The sequence below is a fragment of the Lactuca saligna genome, chromosome 5 (genome assembly GCF_052625555.1).
Source record: "Lactuca saligna cultivar CGN05327 chromosome 5, ASM5262555v1, whole genome shotgun sequence".
NCBI lineage: Eukaryota > Viridiplantae > Streptophyta > Magnoliopsida > Asterales > Asteraceae > Lactuca > Lactuca saligna.
The window spans coordinates 124,416,141-124,428,629 of NC_136421.1; the positions used below are offsets into that span (position 1 = coordinate 124,416,141).

At 36.9% G+C, this 12,489-nt stretch overlaps 1 long non-coding RNA gene across 1 annotated transcript; it reads right to left on the reverse strand.

Moving 5' to 3' along the window:
- Positions 1 to 5,645: 5,645 nt before the first annotated feature.
- LOC144998054 (uncharacterized) lies at positions 5,646 to 7,982 on the reverse strand. Its single transcript, XR_013660089.1, has 2 exons — positions 7,437 to 7,982; positions 5,646 to 7,333 (listed from the first exon to the last, which is right to left on the reverse strand). It is a non-coding gene; the product is annotated as an uncharacterized LOC144998054 (long non-coding RNA).
- Positions 7,983 to 12,489: the final 4,507 nt, after the last annotated feature.

The window sequence follows — 12,489 nt, forward strand, 5'->3', positions numbered from 1 at the left end:
TGGGAATCTTTGTTGTTGATCCAATGCTGTTCGAAATATTAATGGGATTAGATGGCGACTCGTCCATGCTTGATCGAATAACCTTTTTGAAAGATCAGACTTGTAATATATGATATTAGGGCAAAACGAACAAGTAATGAGATACGTCAATTATGGGGTGATGGCTCAATAAATATTAGTTAATGCGGAACAAACCCTAATAGCTTCTTTCACAGAAGAGATGTGTATGAATTACACAGCTTCCTGCTCTGATACCAATTGAAGAGATAAAAACCTTTAAGATCGAATAGATCTTTGAAACATGTATATAAAGAATATAAAACAATACTCAAGAATGGATTTGAATATGTCGAATGATTAAACTTTCAATCCTCAGCAGAGCTCGATGAAGAACTTCCACTGTAGAGGATTCTGGGGTTACAAAAAGATAACTTCTATAATTACACCATAAAACCCTAATCAATCGGTTACGTAAAAGATGCATGCAAGCATCTATAAATACACAAACCCTAGAAAATAAGATACGGATAGACAGGCCCATACCGCACAAAGAATGGACTAGGAAGCGAGCCCAAGACGCAACACCAATGACCCAACATATATATATATATATATACATATATATATATATATATATATATATATATATATATATATATATATATATATATATATATATATATATGAAGGATGTATTTTTCCTTTCACCACATTCATTTGAAACTCTTATGACTTTTCAATTTCTTTCTAATAATGATTATAAGTTGGTTAATAAGGTTAAATAAATATAAAACCTAAAGTGTAATGATATATAAACTAAATTTCAATATTAAAAGAATATAGTTTATTCTATTTATAAAGTTATGTTTTTTGTGATAAATTGTAGTGCTAAATGCAAAAACTAAATTGTAATATCAATTTAACTAAAATATTTCGTAAAGATATTTTTATAATCGTTAAAAGTTTTCAAATAAGTAACTTAAAATAACTTACAATAACAATAGTTAAAAATAACTCTATATAAATGATTATACTGTTACCTTTAAAATCAAAAAACAATGTTTGATATTTTAAATAAGTGGCCGATTTCAGGGTGTCATGGGGTCTTTATATAGTTGTGCAATTAGGGTATCTGACTGGAACCCTAATTCTCTGCTTCGGTCTTAAGCAATCCAGTAGATCCATCCAGAAGGACACTTATAAACGAAATCTATGTGGGCTACACATAGAATTCCGTCCATCCCTTCTTAGGGATCTATAAGCCCAACTTGAACCTATCATATAATTGCAATACCAGTCCCTGTAATTTAATCAGTCTCTTTTGATCACCAAATTAATTCCAAATTAATTTCTAATCGATACTACTTAAATAAAATGATTTCTCAAATAATATATTATTCTTATAATATATTTATAAATCACAATTTAACCTCTTTCTCCATAATTCATCCTGTCAATTTGTTATGGTGAAGGCAACCCAAAAGGACCATACTACTATCGGTTCAGGTACATACCAATTAAAGTTATGGGCTTAGACACCTAATCTAAGATTAACACTACCGATCCACCCCTTTTCTTCCTTCTTCGAATGCGTTTTCTTCCCGATCAATTGAAGAAGACGAAGCCCCCATCGTCCCTTTGTTTACCTTTGGTGGTTTTGCCAAAGCCAATCCCTGTAGTATTGGTTTTAAATTAAAATGAGCCCCTTTGCATAAATCCTTTCAAAACATGTCCCATTGATTAACTTTTTTCAAAAATGGTCCTTCTGTTGTTTTAAAAGTCAAAATTGTTCATTTTTTTATATAATTTATCACAAAAGCAATCCTTGTGTAAGATAAATTACAAAACAACACTTTAAATGTAAAATATTTCAAAACAGGTCGCTTTGGTTAAAATATTACTAAAAATAGTCTCAAACATTGTTTTAACTCAAAAAGATGTCAAAATGAGATTTCTCATGTTAAGCTTAACCAAAATGAGCTAGATCGAGATCACACATCAAAATGTGAGTTTCCACGACCCCTCTTTTACGGTTTTAAATATTTGGGGGAGAATATATGTGTGTCTATTAAAGTTTGATGATTTTCAAGCTTTATATACAAAATAGCATCATATTTTATTATTGGTCAAAAGTTTATGAAACAACAATTTAAATATGTGATAAATCACCAATAAATCTATTAAGTTAAAGTAGATTGTTAAAAGATTATATATTTATACATTATGTGATATATGAATATATTTGTTAAGAAAAATCACAAAATTATAAGTAGATTGCTATAATAACACAAGATGATATTATAAGTCACAAAAATGATGATTTTATATGTATACGTTAAAGTTTCTCATGGAACCATGGAAAGATATAAAAATGATCAAAAATATTATTTGCTTAAAAAATGAAAGTAAATTGTCATATTTGATGGAAAGACCAAGTTTATGAAATTATATACTTACTAGTTAAAATTATAAAATTTAACTTTAAATATATATAAGGTTATGTAAAACTGAATCCAGAATTTATTAATATATATATTAATTATAGAGATATAACTCGATTACTAAATTATGGATTATTATTGTAATGAACAACATGATGTACTTCAAAACTTAAGAGTCGTTATTTGCGAAATATTATACTGAATTAATCAGGTGAATTATAAATATTATGGAAATTGTTGGTTTCATGTTGGTTGAAACCTGAAAAATGTTGTAAAAGTTGTCGTCATGCTGCCCGAATTTCATTATCACAGACAATAGAACTTTTAAATTACGTTAAGTCTTGCGTATCTCAATACTAAAAGACTTAAATCAACATCATTCCTAAACATCAAAAATTATAAGTATTCTAAAATCTTATATCAGAGGGTTTAGGATTAGGATGCCTAGACACATTATTAGGATCCGTCACACCCACTTGACGTTCTATATCAGCTACATTTGTTTCTAAAAGCTTTATGAGTTAGGATCATTTCCTAAGATGCATGGACTATGTTTGTAACCATACTAAGAGTGTGTGTCTTAACCCTGGTCCTCTATGTTATAACCGTTAATCTGTATGGAACATGGAATGTCAAGTATAGATCCACCACACTAATCTTTAAGGGTTGACATCCTGTCCACATGTTGTTAGCTACCATCATTGCCTGTCGAGACGAGTTTGGCATTGGCGTTTCGACACTATTTACTCGACAACATTGATAAAGCGTTGATGTGGAACTTTTAGCATGCCCATGTTAGTGTTGTGGAACTTTTAACACGCCCATTTACTGTTGTGGAACTTTTAGCACACCTTTTTGTGCTGGTTCAAAGATGTTTGTTGTAGTTCAGTTATGAGCTCATTATAGATGCCGAATTTGTTTCGTTACCTTATAGAATCGATATTGAGTTTATGCGGGTCACTTATACTAGTTGAAAGAGACTATATAGTTGGGTAAGTCGTGACTCAAAATGATACGTGTAAATACCAAAAATTAAATCATATAACACTTAATTAATATCATAACACGACTGAACGACGTTTATTAACTTACATAAAACAAGCTATCTATATAAACCCTTTTTGTTTTTGTACCAAAACGCAATGCTTATGTAGGCAGAGTTTGACCCATAGTTTAAGTGTGGCTTCATAAATTAAGTAAGATAATGCTTAATAACTACTACGACACAACCTTACAAGTTTTATAAACTCAAAACCTATGAATTTTACATATAAACTATACCATTTATTGTACGAAACTTAGAGCGTAAAATTGGTTATCTTATGTTTTCTAAAGGGTAACATGTCTTATTTTTATATAATTTGGTATTCAAAATCCTTATATAAAAAACATTTTGCTCATGAGAACTATTATTTTTCAAATCTTATACTTTTGGATTTGAACAAATCGTATTTATGAATGAGTTTAAATACATTTTATAACTCAATTATTTTATACTTTTGATAGAGATGTAAGTATTTATAAAAGCTGGTCAACCAGATAAATTTTATAAAACACTTTAGGTTATAAAAATATTTTGTGTAAAAACATGTAGAACTCACCAACAATTTTGTTGACGTATTTTTAAATACATGTATTCTCAGGTTATTTAGCAGGTCTGAAATGTTTGCTCCGAAGGCTCTCCATTATCTTTATTATACCCTTATAAACGCCGAATTGTTAGGTGTGTGTCTCGATTAAGCAATGGTCTTGCCAATGTAATTTCTATTTCGGTAATATTAGAAGATTATATTTGTATTGTTCAATGTATGTTCAATAATTGTGATTACTGATTTACATTGCGCGCCTCAACGCTTCTGCCGGCGGCCGGGGGTGTGACACTTTTGGACTTTTGCTATGGCGGAGATCTAGCTTATACAACTCTCGTGTGCCAACCTTGCATGGGATTCTCCTGTCGGCCTAGCCTGGTGCTCCATTACCGGCCCTTCCTGGTACGCGCCCACCAACATTGGCTGGTGCACGCCCGCCAACCTCATCGGTGCTAACAGGCGCCTTGCCCAGCTCCTTGCTAGCTAGGCCTGAATTAGGCTGGCCCAAGGCCTGACCTAATTCCCCTTGACCTAATTGTCCCCTATAAAGTGAACAGTGCCTCCTCCATGGAGGAGGACTCTCTCTCCGGTGGGCCTTAGCTGCCACCCTTACCTTTTCCCTTGGCTCAGACGCCTCCCCATCCTTTTCCCCTTGGCTCGATCACCATGCTAGAATCCGACCGAGTGGCTCATTTGCCACCCTCCGCCATACACCACCCCCAATACCAATATGGTTCTTTCTAGCTAAGGAGAACCTTCTCATCTCTACCAACCGATCTAACTTGATCGTCGGAGTTTACTCCCGGAGCACAATCCCTGGGTCGCTTCTAACGACTTTGCTCCATGATGTCCAAATCTCCGTCGTAGCAGAAGTCTAGAAGACTCACGAAGGTCGATGTTGCATCATTTGGAGCCATCTTGGACTCAAATGAGTAGCTAAAGACACAGTTGGTTTCAAGCTCGTTTTTCTTCTAGATCTCTGTTTAGATCTATTGCATTTCACATCAGGTTTGCTCAAATGTGTTCATTTCAACGCATCATTTGTTTCAAATCTGCTTTTTCTTGCAAAGATCTGTCCAAATTTACTTCACCGTCTTTCAGATCTATAGATTCATTTCGTTTTTAGTTCAGATCACTAGATCTAAACAACTTTGTTCATTCAAACATTCCTCAAATTTGCAGAAAACTTACGAGGTCTATTTGTTGTCTATATTTTGGTGATTTATTGAGAAAGTTGAGAAGAAAAGAAGTTTTTAATGGGTTTTTTTTACCTTCATTTTATTTTGATAATTCGTTCAGCAAGATTAGGAGAAAATAAATCTCTATCAGTTTTTACCCCACCTTCGGTTCATATATTACCATGAAATTGTCTTTTGTTTAGATTTTCTGTGTAGAACTTCGGTCTTTAAAACATTTGTTTGTAGAACTTCAATCTTTGAAACATTTGTTTGTAACCACAACGTAACGTAGATGGATGTTTGTATATTTTACACAGTTGATTATTTTGTCTTTTCTTTAGAATCTTTAACAAAAAAACCAAGTTTTTATGAATTTTTCGTCACATTTTTATCAAAAAACCCAATATTTAACGTCTCACATCAGTTTATCCTTACGGTTTATTGCTCAATATGTCAATAATTCGTATTATACTGTATATATAAAAAGAGGTACAAAGGTGTCATATATTTAGAGCGTCAGTCAAAAACGAAACATACTTTTGTTTTCTTTCAAAAAAGAAAAAAAAGTAGTCGGACCCACCACTTCTGTATTAGTCATGTATTGGGTGCTATTCTCCATTACATCTCAAGTGCGGTCCCTTGGTGAAAGCTAGAAAGTTAGAAGACAGAGCCTACTTGGTGGGACCCGCTAAGTCTATGTCCTTACTAAACAAATCGGGGATTCGGAGGTTAACTTTTTTCATCTCTTTTGGCCGGATCAACTCCATCACCGCTCACCTCAAGCTGGCGGACGAGATGAACACCTCTGAGATGCCATTTTCCTCTAGTGAAGCACAACAGCCATCGCCGGATCTCTGTTTTCTTGATCTGTCGTCGCACCAGAGCCACAAAACCGCCGGTCCTCAGCACCTCCGACCAGATATCTACAGCTCCTGTTTCTTGATTCACTGTCGACGACCTGACCAAAGTTCCGCCAGTTGCTTTCGATTTCAATGAAATGCCACCGACGCAGTATTTCCTGCGCTCTCTAGAGTCACTAAGTATCTACAGTATTTCCGACGTCTGACGGAGCTGCAGGCCACCGTTGGTTGTCTGTTGTTTATTCACCACAAACCACCCCTAGACGATTCACAGACAACCGGAAATAGTAGCTAACGCAAGTCCGCTGGAGACCTGGCTTAAATCAGCATCAGTCACTGGTAGCTACTTCGCCGGACCACACGATGACCACCGGAAACAACTCGCCGGCGTCATATCCAACAAGCAGTCGGTTCTTCCAGTTTTGATGAATCATATCCAACAAGCAGTCGTCGCCCCTCGTATTTTGGATTATCATCGACGCCTGCAACCAAGCCAGCGTTGCCGGAGACGCTCGCTGCTCCGGTCACTTTTACATATGGTGAAGTCCGGATTCAACAAACCAGTTGTCCGTGCCCCCTTTTTTCTCTTTTGGCATTTCCTTTGAAATCGAGATAGGAAGAACCATCTGCGAGACTTGTGTGACCCAAAACTAATAAGAAGCTAGTGGGCTTTTCATGTGGTCCTTTGTTCCAAATATCGTATACAAACAGATGTACAGCAGAGAAAAAAAAAAAAAAAGCCATACCCGTGGCCTCTGCCAGTGCCAGAATTTTCCTGTTTTGAGTTTTGACATCTTCTTGTAAATCGAGCTGTATATGATTCAAAATTCATAAGAGGTTCGGGCCCATGTGGTTCTTCCTATACTAAATAAATAATAAATAAAAATATAATACATGTTTAACTTATATTGTTTAAAATTAATTGGGTTTTTGACTAGTAAGGTTGACGAATTTACACATCTAGTCATTAAAGTATTTTTTGTGCTCAATTAGTCCTTAAAGTAAGAAATCACATATCAATTACACCATTATGCAGCTGAAACCGGTTCCATCTTTGATGAGGCATTTAAATAAATTTAATAAAAGTGTTTTTGTAGTCCACGTATGCAACACGTCGCATTTAAGTAAATTAGACAAAAAAAATGGCTTTATATCCTTGATCAATGCAGCCAACTCTAGTTACTTTCTTCTTCCATTCACTTTTTCTTTCTTTGGATGTCGACGATGCTCAGGCGACCAAACCCAACCAGTCGTGGTGAAGGTGTCTGAGAATGAAACAACCCAACCAGCCAAGAGTACATTTCAAATTAACAAAGATGATGATCAGATCGGTTAAGATAAAACATGAAATCAGATCAATTTGTGTACCATATGAGATTATGCTTCAATCCTAATCTATGCTTTCCACGAACACATCCAGGCTTGTTGAACTGATTAGCGATCCATGAGGATTTTTTTTTTCATCTTTGGATGTGCCCTTCTCCTCAAATCACCATGATCATTATCATCGATTTCATACCGGTGACTAAAACGCACTAAATGGGTAAATCATAGGCGATGAACGATGAATGGAAGAGGCAGATGCTGCGTCGATAGAGTGTTGGAGTAACAACAATCCATTGAGAATAGATCAGATCAAAGGAAGAGAGATGGAGTGTCGAATTCTGACCTAAGGAGGTGTGTGTAGCAGAAGTAAGAGTGTACAGAGAGTGAAACTACGGGAAATTGACGGATTTGACGAATTGCCACCATGAACGGTAAACATAATAAAGGACGGATCGATGAACATAACAAAGACATAGTTGCACAAAGATATGTCAGACGATGGAGATCTATAAGCATGTTGAAGTACATCATTGACATCCACCACCACTGCGTCTTCATCGGAAGCAACGACACCATAAACGAGACCATTATGTGTGTGTATGATATATATATATATATATATATATATATATATATATATATATATATATATATATATATATATATATATATATATATATGCCCTCGCTGGAAACCTGCAAATATATGCAATTTTTTTACCTCTAAATCGTAAAGCAAAACCCTTAAATCATATATTTCTCTAAAATATGTCTGCTTTGAAGTGTAGCTTGGTTTATCAAATACAAGTATGTAGTGTAAAGGAGGCACCTGCTTTGTGAAGAAGAAATGGGAGAAACCAGAAAAGAAAGTTAGAGAAGAAGGGCAAGAGGGTGAAATGGGATAAGGGGTGGGCCCATCCACGTTCATTCTTTGACACAAATAGGTTCGATTTAGTGTGATGAGGTGGCCTATTATGGCGATATAGGTCAAACCAAGTCAACATTTACCTTTAAACCGGTTAAAATATCACTCGTTTCTTTATTTAGAAGGTAATTTCTTACTTTAAGGACTAATAGAGCACAGAAAATACTTCAGTGACTAGATGTGTAAATTCGTCAAACGTGATTGTGCTACAGTGCCAAAAACCCAAATTAATTTGGAAAACATGTTTAATGTATATTCTTTAACTGTAATTCGGATCGTTTTTATGTTTCAATTTTCTTTCACGGTCAGTCCCTATCGCCATTAGCTGTTAGTGCCTTTCTTTTAAGTGCCCGAAAAACTCGTTTGGTCCCTCTTTCTTTTAAATTTTGCATTTTAATCCCTCGTTTCATTTTAAAAGACTTTATTGTTATTTTTTATTTTAATTTTTCACTTATTTATAATTTATCAATTAAATTAGATTAATTATAAATATTAAAAACTTATATCATTTCTCTCTCTCTCTCTCTCTCTCGCTCTCTCTCTCGCTCTCTCTCTCTCTCTCTCTCTCTCTCTCTCTCATTTTCTCTCTATTCATTGTCTTCTTTCTCAATTCGGACAACTATCTCCTATCATTGTCGACGACCATCTCCATTTACAATCGGCACCTTCACCAACCACCGCCCGTCAACACTAAATTTGATACTATAACCAAAATCCAAAACTCAATGAAACATCCCAAAAACACAAGCCAAAAATTTCGTTTTTAAAGTTATTTAACAACCATACTATCATCATCATAAAACAAAGTCATCAAACATGTATCTCAAATTCACATAAAATCTATCAACATATAACTGTGTCATATAAAATATCAAAGTAAGCTCCCAGGCTAATAAAACTGTGGTGGGTGCCATGCCATCAACTTGAGCCATTCCCTTTGCTAGCTGAAGTACCTGAAACCAAAATTGAAACTGTAAGCACGAAGCTTAGTGAGCTCCCCCAAACTACAACATACTACACAAAGCACATATAAAAATTTCATAACTCTGGGACTACTCCCAACTGCATCCGGACGAATCCCGACATCGAACTCCTGTCCGGCATCGGGCTCACCCCGACATCCGTCCGCATAGAGCATCGGGTTCACCCCGACATCAGGCTTACCCCGACACATACATAACATAACATATTACATAAACACATACCATAATCACATAATGTGCATCGGGCTTGCCCCGAAATACAAAATACATGGCATAATAACTAACTTACATCGGGCTTGCCCCGACACCAGGCTTACCCCAGAACACATAACATATAAACATGCATGAATCACAAAGACATCAGTCATACATAACTACTTCTCGGGACAGCCCCGACATCGGACCGTATTCTGGAACATATAAACTGAATCGTGCTAACCCCCAACATACTCTACTACTTAAACGGGCCGACCTTGGTGCCTTGGACCCGTTCCTACTGAAGGAAAACTCACCTCTCAATCCGGTTGCTGAAAACTCGTGTGAGGTAATCTCCGCTTGATGCTCCCATGTCTCCCGGGCCGACTCTATACAATAATACATAGTGAGAATATTGAGGATACTACTAAGGGTAAATTGACCAAATTACCCCTGCTCTAACTTTGGACTCCCTCCAAGGCCCAAATCCAACAAAACCTCCTAAGTCTACCAATGGCCCACTAAAGGCCCACTAACGGCCCAATTTTCTAAAATGGGCCTAACTCCTTATATGGGCCCTACATAAGCCCAAACATGACCTTGGTCCAAAATCTGACTTCTTATGGACTTACTAAGGCCCAATAGCTGACAAATCCAACAATTAGCCTAATTCAAGGCCCAAAATGCAAAGGCCCAATTCTGATGAGTACGCAGGGTGTACTCATATTTATGCAGCGCGTACCTGCTGCATGGATTGTACGCTACGCGTATTCGCTGGTACGCCCATCATACTACCCTGTTAAGCTCCTTTCCATATTAAGCACTTAATACTCAGTCCCAGAAGTTACAACTACAGATCTAAGTCCCTTTCATCATTCTAATCCATAAAGTCGATCGCTTGGTGTCTTGCAACCCACCAAATGAGCCCAAACATGGAGTAATGACAGCTAACTCTATAGAGGTGGCTTGATCTCTATGGAGTAATGGCCTCAAAGCTTGCAACTTTACAGATAAAGGAACTCATTGAGCCTCAAGGGTGGCAACCCCTAAGCTCAAATTCGAAGTTGCATGATCAAGATCCAAACTTTGGACCTAAAGATGTCTAAAACTTCCAAGACCTTAGATCTAGACTTTGAGGAAGAAAGTTAAGAGCTTTTTACCTCCTCTAGATGCCAAATGATGAATTTAATCCAGATCTTTAAGCTCAAGGCACTCAAAGGATTCTCCTCCAACCTTTCTTTTTCTTCTTCAAAGCTTTCCTTCACCAAAATGAGCTCACAAAGGTCAAACACACACAACAATGGAGTATAGGGCGCAATAAGGGTTTTCTGAGGGTGAGGGGACTGGTAAGAACCTAGGGGTGTGTCTATAATGGGGTATTTATATGACTTAAACCCTAAAATTAGGGTTTTTTATCTACTCACGTACGCTGTGCATACTCCTGGTACCCTGCGCGTACGTGTGCACGTGTAACGCCCGTAGATCCGGGCTAGTCAATTTAGAGACGATAAGCATCAAAAATGATTTTTTGATGGAAGATTATTTATAATTATTAATCTTAACCAAGTTGTAGTATATGTCACAAGGTTTCCGTGCATATAAAGAACGCCAAAATCCGAGTTATAACGAAGAAGTTATGACCTGTCGAAGTTTCGCGATAGAACCGACACGACCTAGCATGACCCAGCGCGACGTAAATAGTGAATTTAAGGTAGATAGATATCTAGCCTTAGTGATCTAAACGAGATTTGAAGATTTCTTCGATAGTAGTCTAACGATAAAAAGACAGATGAAAACAGAGTTCAGATGAAGGAGTTATGAATTTCGAACGGAGTTTTCCTGCTCCGGCCTACTATAGATAATATATAAGTAATATACTTATAATATATTAAAAATAAAGTCAAAATTAGCCAATGGAGTCTAAACGAGAGTTGTAGAGCATAATCTCACCTTCGCGGCGATATAAAGAACGTCGAAAACGGAGTTCGTATGCGAAAGTTATCAATTTCTGAAGTTCGGGGCGCGAAACCCCAAAACTGTCAGAGACCACGCCGTGGCAAGCAGTGCCACGACGTGGCAAGTGTCCTAACACCTCCGGGAGGCCCCCAGATGCAACTTGGGATGAAGCATGCAGTGACGACCAAGCCCACGACGTGGAAAAAGGTTGTCACGACGTGGCAAGGGCCAAATTTGCCCTATAAATAGATTTGAAGGGCTAACCGTTTGGGGTTGCTATTTTCTCTCTTCTCTCTCCCGTTTTACCTTGATTTGCATGCTAGAAGTACCCCAAAGCCCCGGTAATATCACCGAGTCCCGAAGCAAGTCCCGAGATCCTGAAGATCCCGAGAAGTGCGGTTTCCGAGCCGAAGCTCTGCCCGCGAGAAGTTCGATTTTTGCGGAGATCTTCCAGATCTACCGAAGAATACTACTTCTGCAAGTCATAGTGCTGTCCGATCATCTTCTAATCAAGTGAGTGTATACTACCTTTCATAAACACGATAATAATACAAGTATGGTTTGAGTGTATGAAGTTTATTGTTGTTTATATGTGTGAGTGTGTAGTTACTTTCTTCTAACACATAAATATGATGTATTTGCTATGAAATACATGCTATGTGTTTATATGTTATTTGTCTAATTGAGATGGGCATGGAAATTAGAGTTTTATACAGGTGTTAAATGATTTAAACTGTGCAAGTATTTATATCTACAAAATTGTTGGGTAGAACATAGGTAGATGGAATAGTTGGTGACTATGGAGTTAGCGCCTATTGTATAAACCCTGGCGACTATGGAGTTAGCGCACGTTGAGTAAACCTTGGCGACTATGGAGTTAGCGCTTGTTGAGTAAACCTTGGCGACTATGGAGTTAGCGCTTGTTAAGTGAACCTTGGTGACTATGGAGTTAGCGCCAGATAACTATGGATTTAGTACTTGATAAATAAGCTTTGGCAGCAATGGAATTCATGCCAAATTCCTTACGAATAAATGAA